The sequence below is a fragment of the Heliangelus exortis genome, chromosome 2 (assembly GCF_036169615.1).
Source record: "Heliangelus exortis chromosome 2, bHelExo1.hap1, whole genome shotgun sequence".
Taxonomy (NCBI): Eukaryota; Metazoa; Chordata; class Aves; order Apodiformes; family Trochilidae; genus Heliangelus; species Heliangelus exortis.
Genome location: NC_092423.1, coordinates 10,916,166 through 10,933,843, shown reverse-complemented (window position 1 = coordinate 10,933,843; position 17,678 = coordinate 10,916,166). Strand labels below are relative to the sequence as shown.

The 17,678-nt window shown below is 36.7% G+C and overlaps 1 protein-coding gene across 3 annotated transcripts in view; it reads right to left on the bottom strand.

Annotated features, from left to right (window-relative positions):
• ZMYND11 (zinc finger MYND-type containing 11) overlaps window positions 1–17,678 on the bottom strand; it is a 106,303-nt gene that overhangs the window by 84,457 nt on the left and 4,168 nt on the right. The gene's annotated exons all lie outside the window — the stretch shown is intronic.

The window sequence follows — 17,678 nt, the reverse complement described above, 5'->3', positions numbered from 1 at the left end:
TGCCCTCCAGAAGGAGAAAAAGAGTAAAGAGGTCACACCTGCTGCCCTCCTTTGGGAAGGAATGGACAAGATAGATGGTCAAAATTGACCAAACAGAGTATTCCATCCCATACACGTCATACTCTGTATAAATTTGAGGGATCACAAGGATCAAACCCCTTTTCTTCCCTTCCTGCTTCCCCTTCTTCACCTGTCCCTGTTTGCTTTGGCATCCTGGGAGGATTCCATCCGCTTGTCTGCCTGTGGTCCTGATCCATGCCAGCCCTTATCTGTGTGTTCCTGCCTCCAACTCCCAGCTGCTGCCGACTCCTGGATTCCAGCCTGGACTTTCCCAGGGCTGCCCTGCAGCCTCGGTGGTGACGTGAGAGTTTTTGGGGGGAGGGAGGGGAGAAACGTGGTATCAATTTTCCTGTATATTTGTATATATTTAGTAATTTTTCCTACTTATCATTACTGTTTCATTAAATCTGTGTAGTTTAGTTTCCAACCCATAAGTCTCTCTCCCCTATTCTCTCTCCTTTCTTTATCAGGGAGGGAAGGGGGATTAATAGAGAGCATCTGTCACTCGGTTTAATTGCTGGGCCAGTGTTAAACTGTGACACTACCTGAGTACCACTCTGGTGACTTCTGCTATTTTAGTTATTTTTGATGTCTTGCTTCTTTGCAACAGTAGAAAAGTGATATGGGACATTTCAGTGTTGCTCTGCCTGATTTTCTTGATTGTTCTTGCTTCCTTTTACTTGCCATTTGCTAGGATCTCAAAAAGCCCAAAAATTTTCTAAAAAGATCCTATGAATATATTACGAATATTTTTTAAGCTACCCCCAAACTGTTATCAAAGTTTAGCGAACATAAAAATGCTAATTACAAGGAATAAAAAAATAAACAGACTTGTGGTTTTAATGGTCCATAGCTAACAGCTAGAAGAAAGCAAGCAACAGAAGCACATACTGGAAATAAGCATAAATCTGCTTATGTAAAAATGTAATTTTATTTTTATTGGCAGTGTTTCACCTCCTGTTTCAAGTAATCTTCATAAGGAAATGTGGAAAATATATTGTCTCTATTTATTCAATTTTAAAACTAATGTTTAATATTTTTATTTTTACTATTTTTAATAATTTACAGTTTTAAGAAAATAAAGTTTTTTTTTTCTCAGTCTACTTTTTCTTGGTTTACTTTAGAAAAAGAAAAGCTTGCATAAAATCTGTGCAACTATTTTTTGAGAAAGACTGCCTGACCTGATAAGCACTCTGGAAGAATCCACTAAACTAAGAAATAGTGCAGGAAGTTGCACTATTTTTGTACTAAGTCTCCTGCCTTATTTGCCACTCCTATCTGTTTTGAGCAGAAATGACAAAGCATGGCCAGTTTCTGACAACCAGCTTCAACTTTAAAGATAATTAATTTGTTTAAGAAGATCTCTCCTGCAGGTATGTCCATGTTCAGTTTCTGGCAGTGCTACAGACTTGCTTTGACACCAGAAAAGTTTATTAACTTCAGTTTAAAAGATGGAATATCTATATTCTTTAGCAGTACATAAACTTAATTTTTGCAAAATGGAGAAAAAAAAAACCCCCAAAAAACCCCCAAAAACCCAACATATACATTCTAATTATAGTACTCATAAAATTCTTGAAAGATGCGCATTCGGATTCAACGAGTGAACACTGAAGAGGGCATTCTTGTTTAATTCCACTCAGGAAAGAAATTCAAGAGGTTGTTTCCAGGTGCAGGGTTCATATTCCAGAGCACAAGCATGCTCTGTGCTAAGTCTGAAATCTGACAATCTCTTTAAAAACAATACTCAGTTCTCAGCTATGAGGGAAGTTGCAGATTTTATCACAATGAACATCTTAGCTTGCTGATGACAACAGAACTTCTGATGTCATGGCAAAAAGTAAAGAATGGACTCTGAGCAACTGTAAATTGAAATACCTTTCAGGCTTCCCACAGAAGAGACATTCACTCTGAATGAGGAAATAGCAGTTACAGACTGGTAATAGAATTGCTAGCAAGATTTGTTGTCTCTTGGTGAAGATTCTAAGGAAGTTTTTTTGCTTGGAGATGATGCTACTTGTAATATTTTTCAATAGTTATTAGGAGTTTCTCGATTTTAAAATAACAGTCATTTAGTTACTAAGTACAAAATTTGCTATCTTTAACACAGTAGTTTTTTAAAAACTAATTTGAAAATCACAGTATTTTTCACAAAACTGAAGCACAATTTTATTTCCTGCTACTACAGGAGTACCATTAATTTAAAGTTCCAGTTATTTTGACAGAGTCATTACACAATTTACCATGTTAGACTGCTTGCCTTTTACTTTTGCACTTGCCTTCACTTTTACCAAAACCACTTTCTCTCCATCTGTTGCATCCACAAAAATAAAATGCGCTATTTCTTACTTCTAATTTACTATTTTTCTAGTGCTAAAAGTATTGGCACATTATCTTCATTTGCTTCTGGGCTTAGAGGCAAACCTGTCCTTAGACTAAAATGGAAGTGAACGCCTTAGCAACTGTTCCCCTCTAATGTACACTCCAAATGCCTTGCAACATAGCAAAGAGCTGATTCTGCTATTTTACAGGGGCAAGATAATGCCATATACTAAAAATCTGTTCAAGAACAAGAGTGAGACAGCACGACTGGTAAATCATTTCAGAAAACTCTTGAGTTACTTCCACCTGCTCCAGACAGAACAGTTGAAGCCAGTGTTGGCCACTGTTCAGCTCCTGAACCACTCCTGCCTCAAAATATTTCAGGTGTGGCTGCCATAAGGTTGCCAGTCTTGTATCTGGCAGCAGATGGCTGAATTAATTCAGATTATTTGATTTGGAATAAACAAGTCAGCAAGTGTTGCTGAAGCATCACCTGAGCAGTCAACACTGAGACAAGTCCTAGCTTCATTTAGGTAGCCCTCCAGAGCATATGGTATGGGGGTTTTGCTCTTACTTACATAGGAAATCTAGTGTGTAATCCACAGGGTGAATTTCACCACACTTGCCCTCTACAGTAAACACTAAAAAGCAGCCATGATAGGACATGTGTCTAATACAGACATCATGACATCTGAAAATGCTAATGAATAAAAACTACAGCCTAGCTTCCACTCTCATTTACTCAGATTGGATGTATACAGTTATCCTCATGCCAACATTACTCTGTGGCTTAAGTGGCTTTTAAGTCTCTTCCAAAGTCACCTCCTTCTAGACACATTTATAAAGATCATAAGAACTGTAGGGAAGACACATTAACTGAATTCTTTGAGTATGACATGAAGCTACTCAGACACCTGGGATACTCAGGGACTAAAGATGGAGAAGGTAACATAGGTAACAGCATAATATCAGCCTCTCTGTTGGAACACTAGAGAAATATCAACATCTAATTCACAACAAATCTAAATCCTATCTTACTAATATAAGAAGACTAAATAAGAGTAGTAAAGATTAGATATTTTTACTGACTCAGCAAACAGACCTTTATGTTTCAATCATTGTTACCTTTCCATCTAACATAACTTTAAGACCCATAAATACTGGTTCTTTCTTTAAATCAAGCTCTGACTAGGAGGACTTAGTATGCTATGAGGAATCTTGGGAATTTTTTTACTTTGAAGACAACCTGAGGTATCCTGGGTCTTCACTGGGGACCCTGGTGCCCAAGAGAAGAAATCTTAAGGCATAATGGGTCCTAAACTTGTGGGCTTTCGAGGTAGGTGTTGGCTAATTTAATCCTTGGAGGGAATGATCTCTAGTCTTTGGGATCAGGAAGAAACCTCAGCCGAGAAAGTTACAGGAACTGATTTAAGGGAAACAGTCCACATGTCTGTTCTGACTGAAAAATTTACTGTAATTCACTGTAAGTGATGGTGTAAAGCCAAGCAAACAGGCTGGGCCAAGAGCTCCTGTACTATCCATAGCACACACATCCAACATAGCTACAGTCATTTTTTAAGGCAAGGAGAGGAAGAGTAAGTACTCTGTGGTGAGTAGGAGCTGGAAAAGGTTATTAGTGTCTTTACTGCATGCTATCTTGGCTGAGGACCTTGAGCCTTCAATGTTTTTATGCTTGCAGCAACCTGTGAGATTAATTTTTTTTTTTTTTTTTTTTTTTTTCATTTTACAGTTGGGGAAACAATATAAAAAAAAGCTGTTTGGAGAATCCAGCAGGGGTACCCAACTTCAGCATCCCAACTATCAGGGTATGCAATTTCTAAAGTCTGAACAGTGGCATTTAGCCTCTGTTCCCAGTGAAATCAAACTAATTACATCCAACAAATAACACTACCCAGGCTATTCTGCTGTGAATAGTCTTGGGCATCTCCAGTTAGCTTACAGCTCAATGCATTATTTTGGTGGCTTCATGTAAAACAGAAATAGTTCCCATCACAATTTTCTACTATAGACAAAAATAACATGAGTACATTAAGCTGCTTTCGCTTGTCACCCCTCATGAACCTCATATGGCAACCAGACCAAAAGCCCCCGCTGAGCCCCTGAAGCTGAATGTGAAACGGAAATATCACAAAAAAACACTGCCAGCATCCCAGAAAATGACTCATGCTGCTTAAGTACCAAATCATTACACTTAGAAGATTCTCGTCTGGATGTTTTGTATGAATAGATCGAGCACTCTGAAACTACATTTTCTGAAGAAAGTCGACTGAGCACCAGGGCTCCTAACTTGGTCCAGTCTCCTCCTGTGCTGGTTAACTTCAGGCAAGTCACTGCATATCTCTGTATTACCATTTCCAAATGCAAAACTAATTACACTAATCCCCTTTGTGCAGCACTTAAACATCTATGGATGAAAATAATTATCCTAAGAACTATTTATGTTATTAGAGAAAAGAACTACAATGATATGTGGAAAGCCAAGAGCCAAATCTCTTATGTCAGCCTATCCCCTCTTGACAGGTATGAAGTCTGTGTTCAGAAATTAATACAAAATGCTTTTTATAACTGATGGACCTTCCTGAGCAGAGTAAAATGGGGAATTGGTAAAGGAAAACCACTGAAACAACACAGGGAATGCTGTGAAGTGTCCTAAGAGCCAGATTTTCAAAGATATCTGAAGACAGAGATGAGGTTCCTATCTGGTGGGATTTTCAGAACTAACATTTATTCAAAATCCCACTAAAATCAAAGGACTTCACAGACAGTCTCTGAAACTTTAATCGTTGAAAATCTGACCCCAAGTAAACAAACTAAAAAACCACTGTTTAATGTTACTTGTATGACTACTGTGGAAAACTTTTTTAGACAGAAATATGACTTTTAAATTACAGTGTAGAGATACATAACTGGTAATGAAGTCCCATGCTGTCTGCCCTGTGATATTTTCTTCTAGTTAAAAGCTTGTTCTTTTTTAACAAAATAAGCATATCAGTAGTCTAAGCACATTCACTGTTCAAAGTTTAAATTTACAGTTAAAATAAAAAAGAGGTCGCTTACCAGTGTCAGAATTCTTTGAAACATTAATTGCTTATGGATATTCAAACTAAAGAGCTACATATATGTCCTTTCCCTAGTCTTAAATCTTTGCAATAAGTACGTAAGGTACAGACTGACTGTGCCACTTTCAGTTTCCTCCTTTATTTCATAGAAATAAAACTCAGGGAAGTTCTCAAAAATCTGAGGGAAAACCAACTGTCCAAAAAGAAAACATAAATGTGAAATATACGTATATTAAAGAGAGAGGAAAAAAAATAATAATAAGAAAAAAAAAGTATTGGTAAATCACCTCTTTTTGTCTTTTTGAGTCTTTGAAGTTAACCTGAAGTACAGTTCAGCACAGTGACTTAAACTACACCAGGCCACTATGTACCTAAGGTCCTGTAGTCTTTTGTACAGACCACTCCAGCACTTCTCTATCAATATATAGGTCTGAGTAATGTTTGCACCACATGAGGAAAGTAGAGATGGAGCTCTGGAGAGTATAATTTCCAATAACTCAACTATTTCTTACCAATGTTGTGTGCTCTGGAAAAGTACTCTCTAGTAACAGAAGTAGATTTACCTTAGTCTGATAGCAAATGTTATCATGATTTCCAATTGACTTTGACAGTCTGTGTGGAAATGGCTGAACTGTTAAACCCTTCAGAAAACACACATGGATAGGCCCCGAGCATTTGAAGCAGACAAGTCCTGGCACAAAAATATAAAAACCAAATTCTGCTGGAGAAGCAGAATGCCAGAAATAAAATTTGGAGATTAAAACGTGCTCATTAGAAAGTATAATTCTACCATTATTTGAGGCAGAAAATGCAGGTCATTCATAAAAACATAGGTAACTCCAGCAAAAGCCTCTGAGGAAGTAGCCTTGAGGAAATCACAAGTAGTAAACCCTAAGCCCAAGACCATAATGAGGCTAAGTGAGAGTTCAAACTCTTTTAGCCTTAAGGAGATATTCCATAACAGCTTAAATAAATGGTAAAGTTGAGGGGGTGGGAAGGGGGAAGCAGTAAGAAGCTACATGGATCTCATTCCCAGAATCTGGCTGCTGGGTGGCTTTTCCTGTTGAAGTATTTTTGCTTCTTCCATAAAAAATCCCACAGATGACAACAAAACCAACTAGACAGACACCAAGAAATGGGCAAGATCCCTTCCTGCCTCACGATGCTGAAAGATGGGGTTTCAACCCTTTCACTTACACACAACAGGCTGGCTGCTATCACTAGGGCTTGTGATGGCACTGTCAGTGGGCTTGATCCAGGGGAAATACATCAACTTATTTGGGCTGGGTTACACAGGAGCAAAGGAGGTAAGAAGTGATCAAGATATTTCTGCTACATTAGAGCTTAAAGGTTTGGTACCACTCTGTATCTGAGACCTAGAGTAAATATTTTAGCTGAAATTCTTTCCAAAAACAATGCAGAGACAGATATCCCCAAATATGCTAAACAGACCAAAATAAAAATAGGAAGAACTGCAACTTTTAAAAATACATCCTAAATCTCTTCTGCACAAGTACATAGTATACTATGCACTACTTTTATTAGCAAATAAAGTCATGTAAAACCAACTACTAATAATAAGAAACATCAATGTTAATATACAAATTCCAAGATATTTCCAAAACAATTTTTTACATTTCTAGAAAAATTAAACAAAACCCACTAAGCCCTCTTTTTGTGAACAACGTGCCCGAGTATTATTTCACTTGTAAGTACTACTCAGAAACATTTTTCTTGAAAGCATTTCCAAAATGTTAAAAACTTTCTACCATGCACTAATTTCTGTGCCAAATGTGGTCCATCTGGGCTGTGGATGAAGCATCTCTAAGCAAACATAAGTATTTTCTGAAGAACACCAGGACAGTTTTTGTAAATATTAGACTGCTAGGGTTATGCAAAGTGATCTCACATGGATTACTTTGAACTCCTCTGGAAATCCATTCTATGTTAATATTGATTACTAATATAAATTAATTTTAAGAGTAAGCTTGCACCTTTAAAACTTGTGTTTCTACAGAACAACTCTCCACAACAGGATGTGGCTTGAGTTCTTTTTTTCACCTGCCTGTTACTCCACAGCAACACACACAGCAAGTTCTATTTCTAATTTAAGCAGGATCCTGAGAGAGTGAGTGGTAAATGATAAAATGTGCCTTTGTATTTAGAAGAGAATAATTTCTGCACCAGCAGATGATTGCCATGTGCAGATCCATGATTACCAAATCCTAGTGACATGTATACACACCATCACATAAGCGACTCCCCCCCCTTGCTCATACACATGTGAAATTCATGCCAAATAACCTTGTAAAATATATATATATAATTTTAACTACAATACAAACAGGCATTATTTCTCCTACCAATAACTTACAGCCACTCCTGCTGCACACTATACTGTATGTTTAACAATTCACACTACTCACCAACTTAGCCCATGGTGTACCAGATTTGGCAGGAGGGTCTTCTACAAAGCATTCCTGAACTACACCTCATCCCATGTTTCTTCTCTCTTCCCTCTGAGCTCTAGCTAGTTTTCTCATCTATCTCCTTTGCCTCCACCATCCCTTTTGTGTTTTCTTTTACACTCACACTTCATGAATTACACTTTCTCTTCTATTTAATGAACTCTGAAAATCTATGTCTTCTATTTATGCTTTTACTGAATACACTTTATATTTTTTCTGTACTGTATCATCCCACACTGTATTTATTCATGTACAAATAATAGATGTAATTTGAAGCAGGGTTTTTTGCAGATTTTTTTCATGCTCTGCTGTTATTTCATAAACTGCCAAGTACAGACCCATTACTAAGTAAATAAACAACTGTAACAAAATTCAGATGAAAGTTTACTGAAATGTAGGTAGTCAGAATGGAATTTCCAAGCTGGAACTTGGCCAGGACAAGAGGGCAAGCATCCTTCCTCTTGTGAAAGTGCCAAGGGATCAGACAAATGGCTTGAATGACTCAAAATCATAAATACATAAATATATAATTTAAATGAGATTTCCAAACACGGTAATCATCATCTATCACTTTTTAATTATCTCACATACCTGTCAAGGATGCAAGACTTTTATTAGCAAACACCTACTTGGGGCCACCTCCCATTGCAGCCTTCTGTAGCCTGAGAGACAGGAAGTGTAGGTTGGCACTTCAATTCAAGGCAAAGCTATTGCAAAGCAGCACATTCAGCCCAACATGTGGGGTTCCTACAACCACAGCTAACCAGCAGCTCTCAACCAAGTTTGGCAGTTCAGTTATTTTCACTAATTCAGTGGAACTCAGACAAAATGCTCAAGACAGGGCTGTAATATGAACCCGTCAAGAGCTCGTTTCTTAGGTCTAGGAAATGAAGAGGAGAAGGTGCTGACCTATTCTCTCTGGTGACTAATGATAGGACACAAGGGAATGGTAGGAAGTTTAGGTTAGATATTAGGAAAAAGAGTTTCACCCAGAGGGAGGCTGAGCAGTGGAACAATCTCCCTGGGGAGGCAGTTCTGGCACGAAGCCTGCCCAAGTTCAGCAGGTGTTTGGAGGATTCTCTCAGGGACATGGTGTGATTCTTGGGGTGCCCTATACAGGGACACGGGTTGGACTTGATGATCTTGATGGGCCCCTTCCAACTTAGCAGATTCTATGATTCTATGATTTAGAGTGCAGAAGGTTTGATATCCATTGTAATATTGTACTTCATTCACTAGGTAATCATCTGGCCACCATATCCACTGAAATGGACTGAACTCTTGGAAAATTTACTAATACTCCTGCATAGGAGGGCTTAACCTCAGTACAACACCTCAACTCCTAAACTGTAATTCACCCACACAGAATCTTTTCAGGAGATATTTTCAGCTCCTAAAAAAAAAAAAAAAAAAAAAAAAAAAAAAAAAAAAATGCAAGCATGTTGCATTTTATTATTACTCAGTTGTGATTTTCCTTTACCTTGCAGCTGGGTTCCAGCACCATTTTTTTTTTAAACCTTGCTGAGTTGCCTTCCAGGATGGAAATCCCTGTTTACCAGTAAAGAAACAGAGAGTATGGACACAGCACAATACCCAAGTTTGCAGGCTATTCAATTCTCTTCCAAAAGAAAGAGATCAAGAAGTACCGGGTCCCTGTTTAACCTGCCTTGCTGCACTGAGGTTGTACTCAGCAATGGGACAGCATTCCTAAAACCCAGTAAAATTTCTCCTCTACAGTCTGACTCCTCATGTGTATACATCATGGTGTGTTAATTAAAGAAAGGAATCACATCCCAGAGTGCCCAGATGAAAGTACAAGATGAAGTCATACCAAAATTGTAAGGCATTAATATAATAAAGCAGGGGAGCTATTAAAGGAGTCTGAGAGTGAAACCATCAAATAATTTGCTTTTTAAAAACACTGCAAATAACACAAACAAATGATCCCTTCCTCTGTTTAGAGTCTCTGCTGAAGGCAGAGTAACACTGAGAGACACTTACCATAACTGCTCATTTAACAAAGCTTTCAGTGTACATCAGGAGAGCACAAGGAAATAAGCCAAGGGATCCAGATGCAAACAGATGGTATTAGCATCTCTGGATTCTTAGCTTTCATTTAACAAGAGGGAAATACAGTTCCCATCTTCATATGAAACAGACTTTCTTGTTCCACCTGCATTCAGACTAAAGCAATACCTTAGAAGAGCATGAACTTTCCTTTCCATCTCTGTAGGGAAATAAGAAAAGTGCACGGGTGACCCTTTAAAAGCAGCTGCTGCCAGGTGAATCACTACCAAAGAATTTACCGTCTCTTTTAATACAGGATACTTGCCTACTGCATACCAAGAAGAGGCTTATTTCATTTTGAGTAGCTCCCTCTCATAAAATACCGGACACTTAAGAGAATCATGACAATCTTTTCCTCTGCTTTTCATTGCACACATTAGCTGTTACCACATTTATGTCCATTTTTTTATATCTAGATATCTAGATCACTGGTCTTCTACTATTGCAGCACTTAGAGCCTAGGATATTAGTACTGCTGCTGAATACATAAAATATAGACTTTTCCTGCTAGTTTTGCATTACTAAAATTAAAGAGTGAGCCATTTTTGGAGTAATTTTTAAATTACATTTGGGTTTATAATTTTAAAATGTGGCTTTCATGCTCACAAACTACACCTGTTACAAAAATATTTAATAGCAAGCCTCTCCTTATTAAACGACAATGTAGCAAAATTCTGTATTTAAAAGCAGAAGAACTGCTAAAGAAGATCAAAATCAGATTTTTTTGTGTGATTTTTTTCGCTTACATTATGTACAACAACAAAAAAAAAGTTGCATGGTAAGACCAAGAATTCACATTGTGTTTTCCTTTATACTGTTTGTAAGTTAACTGGGACTTTATAAAGCTTGTTTGCTTTTTTCTTTTTTTAATTGTTTGGTCTTTTTCTTTTTCAGAACCGACATTTAGAAGCCAATAACCCAAAGCATATTACCACACTCTTTAACAGTGTCCAATAGGCAGATGACCTCGCTGCAGTGTGATTAAATAATCTCACTGCTACATCAATGAATGCAGCATGAATTAAAATGGCTGCAAGCTTCTCCAAGCATAAGATCAGAAATCCAAATACAGGTTTCTCTTACTTTTTATTTTATGTTTCAAAGAAAATGTAACCACTTACTTAGAAAAAAAAAAAATCCACGTTTTCCTGACAGAAATAATACAGTATTATTCTAATAAACAGTGACTAACCCATATATTTTTATCGTCAAAGATCTGATTACATTTTGCCATCCTCATACTGAAAAACCCCATTCAAGGAAAAAGCAGTGTCTGCTCAAGAAACATAATGGTGCTAGGATCTGGTCCAAAGTGAACTGTTATCTCAAGTGTGAAGATTATGAATGTTAATTTAAAATAATATTCTTTCAACTTCAGGTAGGTTTTTTCCACATAATCAATCAGGCTTGAAAATGTGTGCATGTGCTCTCACCTCCTCTCTTTCTCTCTCTGTCACTCACACATAAACACTTCATTACATATTCTCATTCCCAGATATTCAGAAAAAAAGCTTCTGCAGGTGTAAACTGATGTTCCTGCACTAAAGTCAACAGTGTTGCACCAAATTATGTTAGCAAAGACACCAGTCCCATCTCACACCCACTGTGATATGTGTACCTTGATTTTCACTTAATGCAGATTTCATGCCAAACTCTCCCTTTCTTCCTTTCATATGTGCATTTCCCAGCTCTTGTTTGCACTCAACAGACAACCCTATGGCCTTGCATTAACTCACCTCTCAAGGTCTCTTCTCTCCATCAAATACTGCACAGACAGGCAGGTGTCTATGGCTCCTCCTGCAATGGAGGCAGGAGCTCCCTAGTAACTGGATACCAGCAGAGAAAGAGAACTGAAATGCAAGGCTGCAAGCCATTTGGAGATGACAAAATAAGCTTGACTGAAAAAGGAGTAGGTTTTAACATTATTAGCTAAAACATTCAGTTATTAAAGAGAGTTTAAAATGTTCCAAAATGAATTAAGTAAAAATTTTGCATGTGAAAAAGCAGAAATCCTGGTCTAAATTACTACTATTTGGGAACTAGTATTGGAAAAGTATTCTGCAACTATCTATGTTAGAAAATTGGCCATTTTGGCACCTTTTTAGGTGATACTTGAAAGTGGAATGGCTGGAGACAAAACTCTGGATTACACAACATTCTAGTTTGATCTCGAAAGGCAGTTCTCATATAATAAGAGGAGCCAAGTGGAAATTTGGATGCCATCCCTTCCCATTGGCCCAGGAAACACGCTAACTGCTTATTCACCAGCCTGGCAGAGAAAACAACATTCTGCTTCAAGCCTCATAGGTGCACAGGTACCCAAAGCATCTGTGCCATCAGTTAGCTGTAGCTGATATTTATCAGTATTTCCTGTGCCACTATAAGGCACAAAAATAATTCCATTTTCTTGAGAGATTCATGTCTTTGGAAGTTAGTGCTACGAGTTAGGCTTATGCTTGGATGACTTGTACATGGGTTATTTTTATAAAACTTAACACTACTGAGGAAAAGAATGCCAACATGGACCAGACAACCTAGTAAAACTGGCACCTGGAGATACTTGACTGATAATCCATATTACCTAAAATCTGCAAGTTGAGTAACAAGTGGAGATCTCATGTCTGGAATCAGAGAGGAGTTACAAATATGCTTCCAATTAGGAGGTTTTATCAAGAAGCCTTCTGGGAGCCAGCAGTGTGGAAAGTGTGCAGGAAAAGGAAGAACCTCCTTCTCGAAACAAATATTTCCTGTGAGTCTATTTATTGCAGTCAGTGTGAGAAGAAGACAAAGCTACAAAACTGCAAGATGCAATTACAGATTGAGAGCATCCATGTTTCTTGCTTTCCAACAGTCAGTAAGAAATGCTTCCAAGTATGCATCAGCACTCTCCTTCAAAAAGATATGCCAGTGAAATAAAGCACTTTTTTTTTTTTTAACAAGCAGAAGTTATTTTAATGTGGCAGCACTTAAACAGACTGACATTACATTCTAGTCATTCTGATGTCAGACACTGAGAGTTACCAATGAGCAAACTGCTCATCTCTTCTCGTTCTTCCCCACAATTTTTACCAAGACCAGGAATAACTTTCAGAAAGCCATTTTGATTGGAAAGGAAAAAAAAAAAATAAATTAAATTCTCCTTTTTTACTGGGAAAATTATAGTGTCAATGCCAAATTATTCAATATGCCATATTATCTCCAAATGTCAGCCTGCACACATAATGACTGACACTGAAACATCCAGGTTCCTGGTAAAAGATTAATGCAGTTGGTTATTAGGAACATGCTAAAATCTCAACTGTAGTTATATGAAGCTAAGAAAGGTGCAAGTCTGGTTCCCACGAAAACAATGAAAACCAAGTCTTTGCTTTTAATTAATATAAAAGGGGAAAAGGGAAATTTCTGAGATTTCTGAACTACATAATAAAGAACAGAAGCATAAGGTGAGAGGAATATTTCTAAGCTCTTTGTTGCGTGGAGCAAAAAGGATTGCCTAGATCTTGCAGGTAAATGCTAATGAACAGAATGAGTCAAGGCACTTTCCAGAATTCGCAGGGTTTTCATTTCTGTTCTGTGATAGAAAAAAAAAATATAAACCCACGTGATTATTAAACTTGCTTTCACATGTATTATTTCCATAATTTTGAAACTATGTTAAAATTTTCAGTTTCCTGTTGTATGTTTCCTAGCTTTCCTAATGTGCAAATCTTTCTGCTCATAATGGTATCAGCTTTTCCCTTAAGAAACCTTGTATTTCTTCTTTTACCAGTTCATTGATAATTAAGGCATTCTGTAACACACAGGTTTTAAGATATACAAAAAATGTTAAAAGTCACTAAGAAAAATGTAAGCCATGTTTCCTTTGTTCTTTTAATAGATCCTGCACATTCCTTCAAAGACTAACAAACACGTAGGGAAAGTGCCTTAAACGGCAACAATCATCACTGTAAAATTTAGCATGTGCAAAAGTCATTTTAAAATAACAATAGCCATACTGTTGACATTCAAAAGGCATGAAAAATGCCTACATAACATTGCATACTCCAGCAGAAGAATCAAAAATACATTACATAAAATTACAGTGGCAAGTGAAATTGTAACTTAATTGTAACTTCTTAAATACTGGAGTTGCACATAGTTTCAATTAAAAAAAAAAAATGTATGAAAATAAACTTGATCCATCAGTATACTCCAAGGTCTACACGTGTTCATATCTGTGGGAAACAAGTGCTTATATGATGAAGGTCTCCATTGTTATATTAATATTAATCTATTGGTAATAATGAATTTTCTGCTGTGAATATCTTCAGTTCTCATCAGTGAACAATCAGTGGCCTGTGATTACATTTTATGAAATGGCAATTCTTTTGTTTTGATTTTGCTCAATTTTGAACCTGAATCTTAAGTAATTGGTTGGGGAGATGGAATTATGCATAAACGTGTCCCTAGAGTCAATGCCTACTCAGAGGGCACTGATCTCACGCTTACCAACCAACCAGAAGGAAAACTGAAGATACAAGAACCCTACCATTTTGAGTTAAAATTTCAACTTTAATTTGTGCATGTGAATGTAAGCACTGTGATGTTACCCAGCAAGGCACAGACCATCTCCTCTTCAGGAGTTTTATTTTACTGGCACTAACAACAAGAAAATAGTAATAAGGCACAGTCAGTCAATACAGACTGGGCTGTTACTTGGACTTGAAAAAAACCACCTGTAATTATAAACAGGTATCTGTAGACTAAGGACCTGTTTTACTGAATGCATAAGTGTTGTGTGAGACTTAACAGAGAATGATGATAGAAAGACAAAAGCTCTCTTGTCTCTCAGATCTTGTCAAAGATTTGCTGAGCAACAAACGTACCTTACATCCTTTTAATTTATTTTTCACTGTATGTTATTTCTAGCTACTTTGGGATTCTGCTAATCATTTTCTCTCAACCTCATTTTGTTTCACTTCATTGCTTTTCCGAAAGGTTGCAATAAAACCTAATGCTGGAAGATAAGAATCACTCTGCTAAAATTAGTGAACTAAGTACCATATCCCATGAGTCACTGCATGTGACTCCCATCCACCTATCTCTAAAAGACCAGATAATAAAGCCATGCTGTAAGTGCATGAGATCCAGGTACGAACACTCACTCTCCAAAATGCTGCTTTTGAGTACTACACCTGCCAGCTCCTACAGTCTGTAACCTAAACATTAGTTAAGTTAGGTGCACTAAAATAACATACTTGAATATGAGGCAAGTTGGTTTTATGTTTATTTTGAATATACTAACAAAGGAATGAAAATGAAGCATGGGAGAAAGGCGAGGTAAACAGCAACTCTTTTTCTTTTTTTTTTTTAATTACTAGATCTCAAATCAATAGTATCCTATTACAGATAAATACAAATTAGCACAGTGAGACCAGTGCTTTGCATGAAAAAATGCAATTTCCACAAAAAAAAGGGGAGAATAGGATGTTACTGGTATTTTTGTAGGTAAGCTTGATTTCATTTTATCACTCAGATTTCACTACCCCTGGGGCTAGCATATTTTTTTAATAATTAGTTTTATATCATATTACAATTGAGAGGTATATCAAGAGTTGTAATCACTAATTCACATTTTATTTTACAATTATTTAATCTTTGAATTTAACACTGAATATAGTATAATGGTATATGCAAAGATATTTAAACTGTTGGCACACAAGTTAACTTATATTTGAAAATATTTCTGTAATTTTGAAATTACAAATATTATGGTCCTGCCATTTTGAACAATAACTTGTTTAAACTCAATTACGTATCTCGATACTTTAATAGCAGAAACTTCTGCACTTTAGTGAAGTGGAAAATGAGAGACTGGGAGAAAATCAACACTAGTTTTTTCATGCACAAACCCCTCAATAATTACACTTTGGATTTATCTACATGTTCCAGCAATAGGATAAGGCTCTGACGTAGTATTACCAAAGCTGGCTAACCTAAAATTAGATGCCATGAGCTTTAACTTGGGTTCAGGGACATGTCACAGTGTATCACCACTGTGCCTGCTGTCTTCTTGTGCCCAAAAGACTAGAAGACCCTGCTTATCTCAAGAGAAAAAAAGAAAAAAAAAAAAAAGAAAGAAAGAAAAAAAAGAAAAAAAAAAGGAAAGACATAAAAAATATGAAATCTTACAAAAACATACGGAAAAAATTACCCTCTAGCATGGCTTATGATTTAAATTAGTTCAGCCTTTAATAACTTGTGCATTTAAAAAATTGATTGCAGACATCTTAGATCTAGAAGCACTTCAAATGTGTGTGTTAGTATGACTTCAGACACTAAGTGAAACAGCATAGTTGGAACAAGTAGTTTACTTACTCATTTTGAAGCACAAAGAATGCCAAAAATCCATTTTGCAGTTATATGTCTACCCTTAAAAAAATTCTTTGTACATTTTACTATCAGCCACTTTGTTAAATAAATAATAAGATACAAGTTCAGGCTTGATGGCAGACAAAGTTTTAAACAGATGATAAAATAATGTTTAAAGATTATAACTGAAAATAAAGGGAAAATACCAGCTAAACTCAGCCCTGGTGTGGCAAGGAGATGGATGCAGAGAAGCCTCTGAAACCAGAGAACTTGGTGTGCCACAGGAGCTGACCTGTTCAGGCTGGAGACCACAAGGTTTATTATACTGTACACAATCACTCTGGTATCTATCAATCTACTTCCAGTTACCTCCACTGCATACAGGAATTAAGGTGTGTTTTTTTTTTTTTAAAGAAGTTATTTTCCACCATTTAAAGACAAATTTTAGCTTTATTTCAAGAAAAAAGTTTTCCACAGTTGTTCTGCATTTTGCATAGATGACAAGATACTCTTTCACTGCTTCTGATTTTGCATCTTTACACTGCACTGAAAAATACTGAAAACTTGTTTTAGGAATGTGAGAGTTAACTTATAAGAAATTTCTGCAAAATGGAGTAACTGTCTCATCTTACAAACTACCTCTTTTGCAGGATGTATTCTCCTGACTGGCAGATTAAACCTTAGAACAATAACCCAATTATGAGCTAAATTTACATTCAACTAATCAAAAATCATCCAGAAGCTGACAAGAACAATCTTTGTTCACAACCTTTAGCACAACCAACACTGACAGACTATCATGTATGAGCTATATAAAAGATGACATATGTTGCACTGCCCAGCTACCAAGGGCACCACGCTCCAGGTGCTACCAAGTACTATGAGAGTATTCATCACCTCCTGAGACTAAAAAACCCAGCAAAACCAAACACACACAAAAAAAACCCCCAAAACAAACAAAAAAAAACCCTGCAAATAAAGAACATGATCAGACATTAGTTCCTGAACAATGACTGCAGGAAGGACAGCTAGAGAAAGTTGCATTCCACGGATGGAAAACCACCCCAGTTAATAAAACCAGTGGTCAAAATGAAAACCAAATTACATATTTACTGGACAGGCATGGGTAAAAGAATTGCTCCACTAATTCTGACCTAATTCTTTCAAAAAACAGAAGCCATCTACACTATCTCTTTCAGGAAAGTAAACTCTTGTATGTATCAAGCCTTTAATCTTAAACAAGTCAGCATTTTATGAATCAAGTTCATCACTGGTGTGAGCCACATATACTTGGGATATATTAATTTTGTCTACAGTTGGACTTATCATT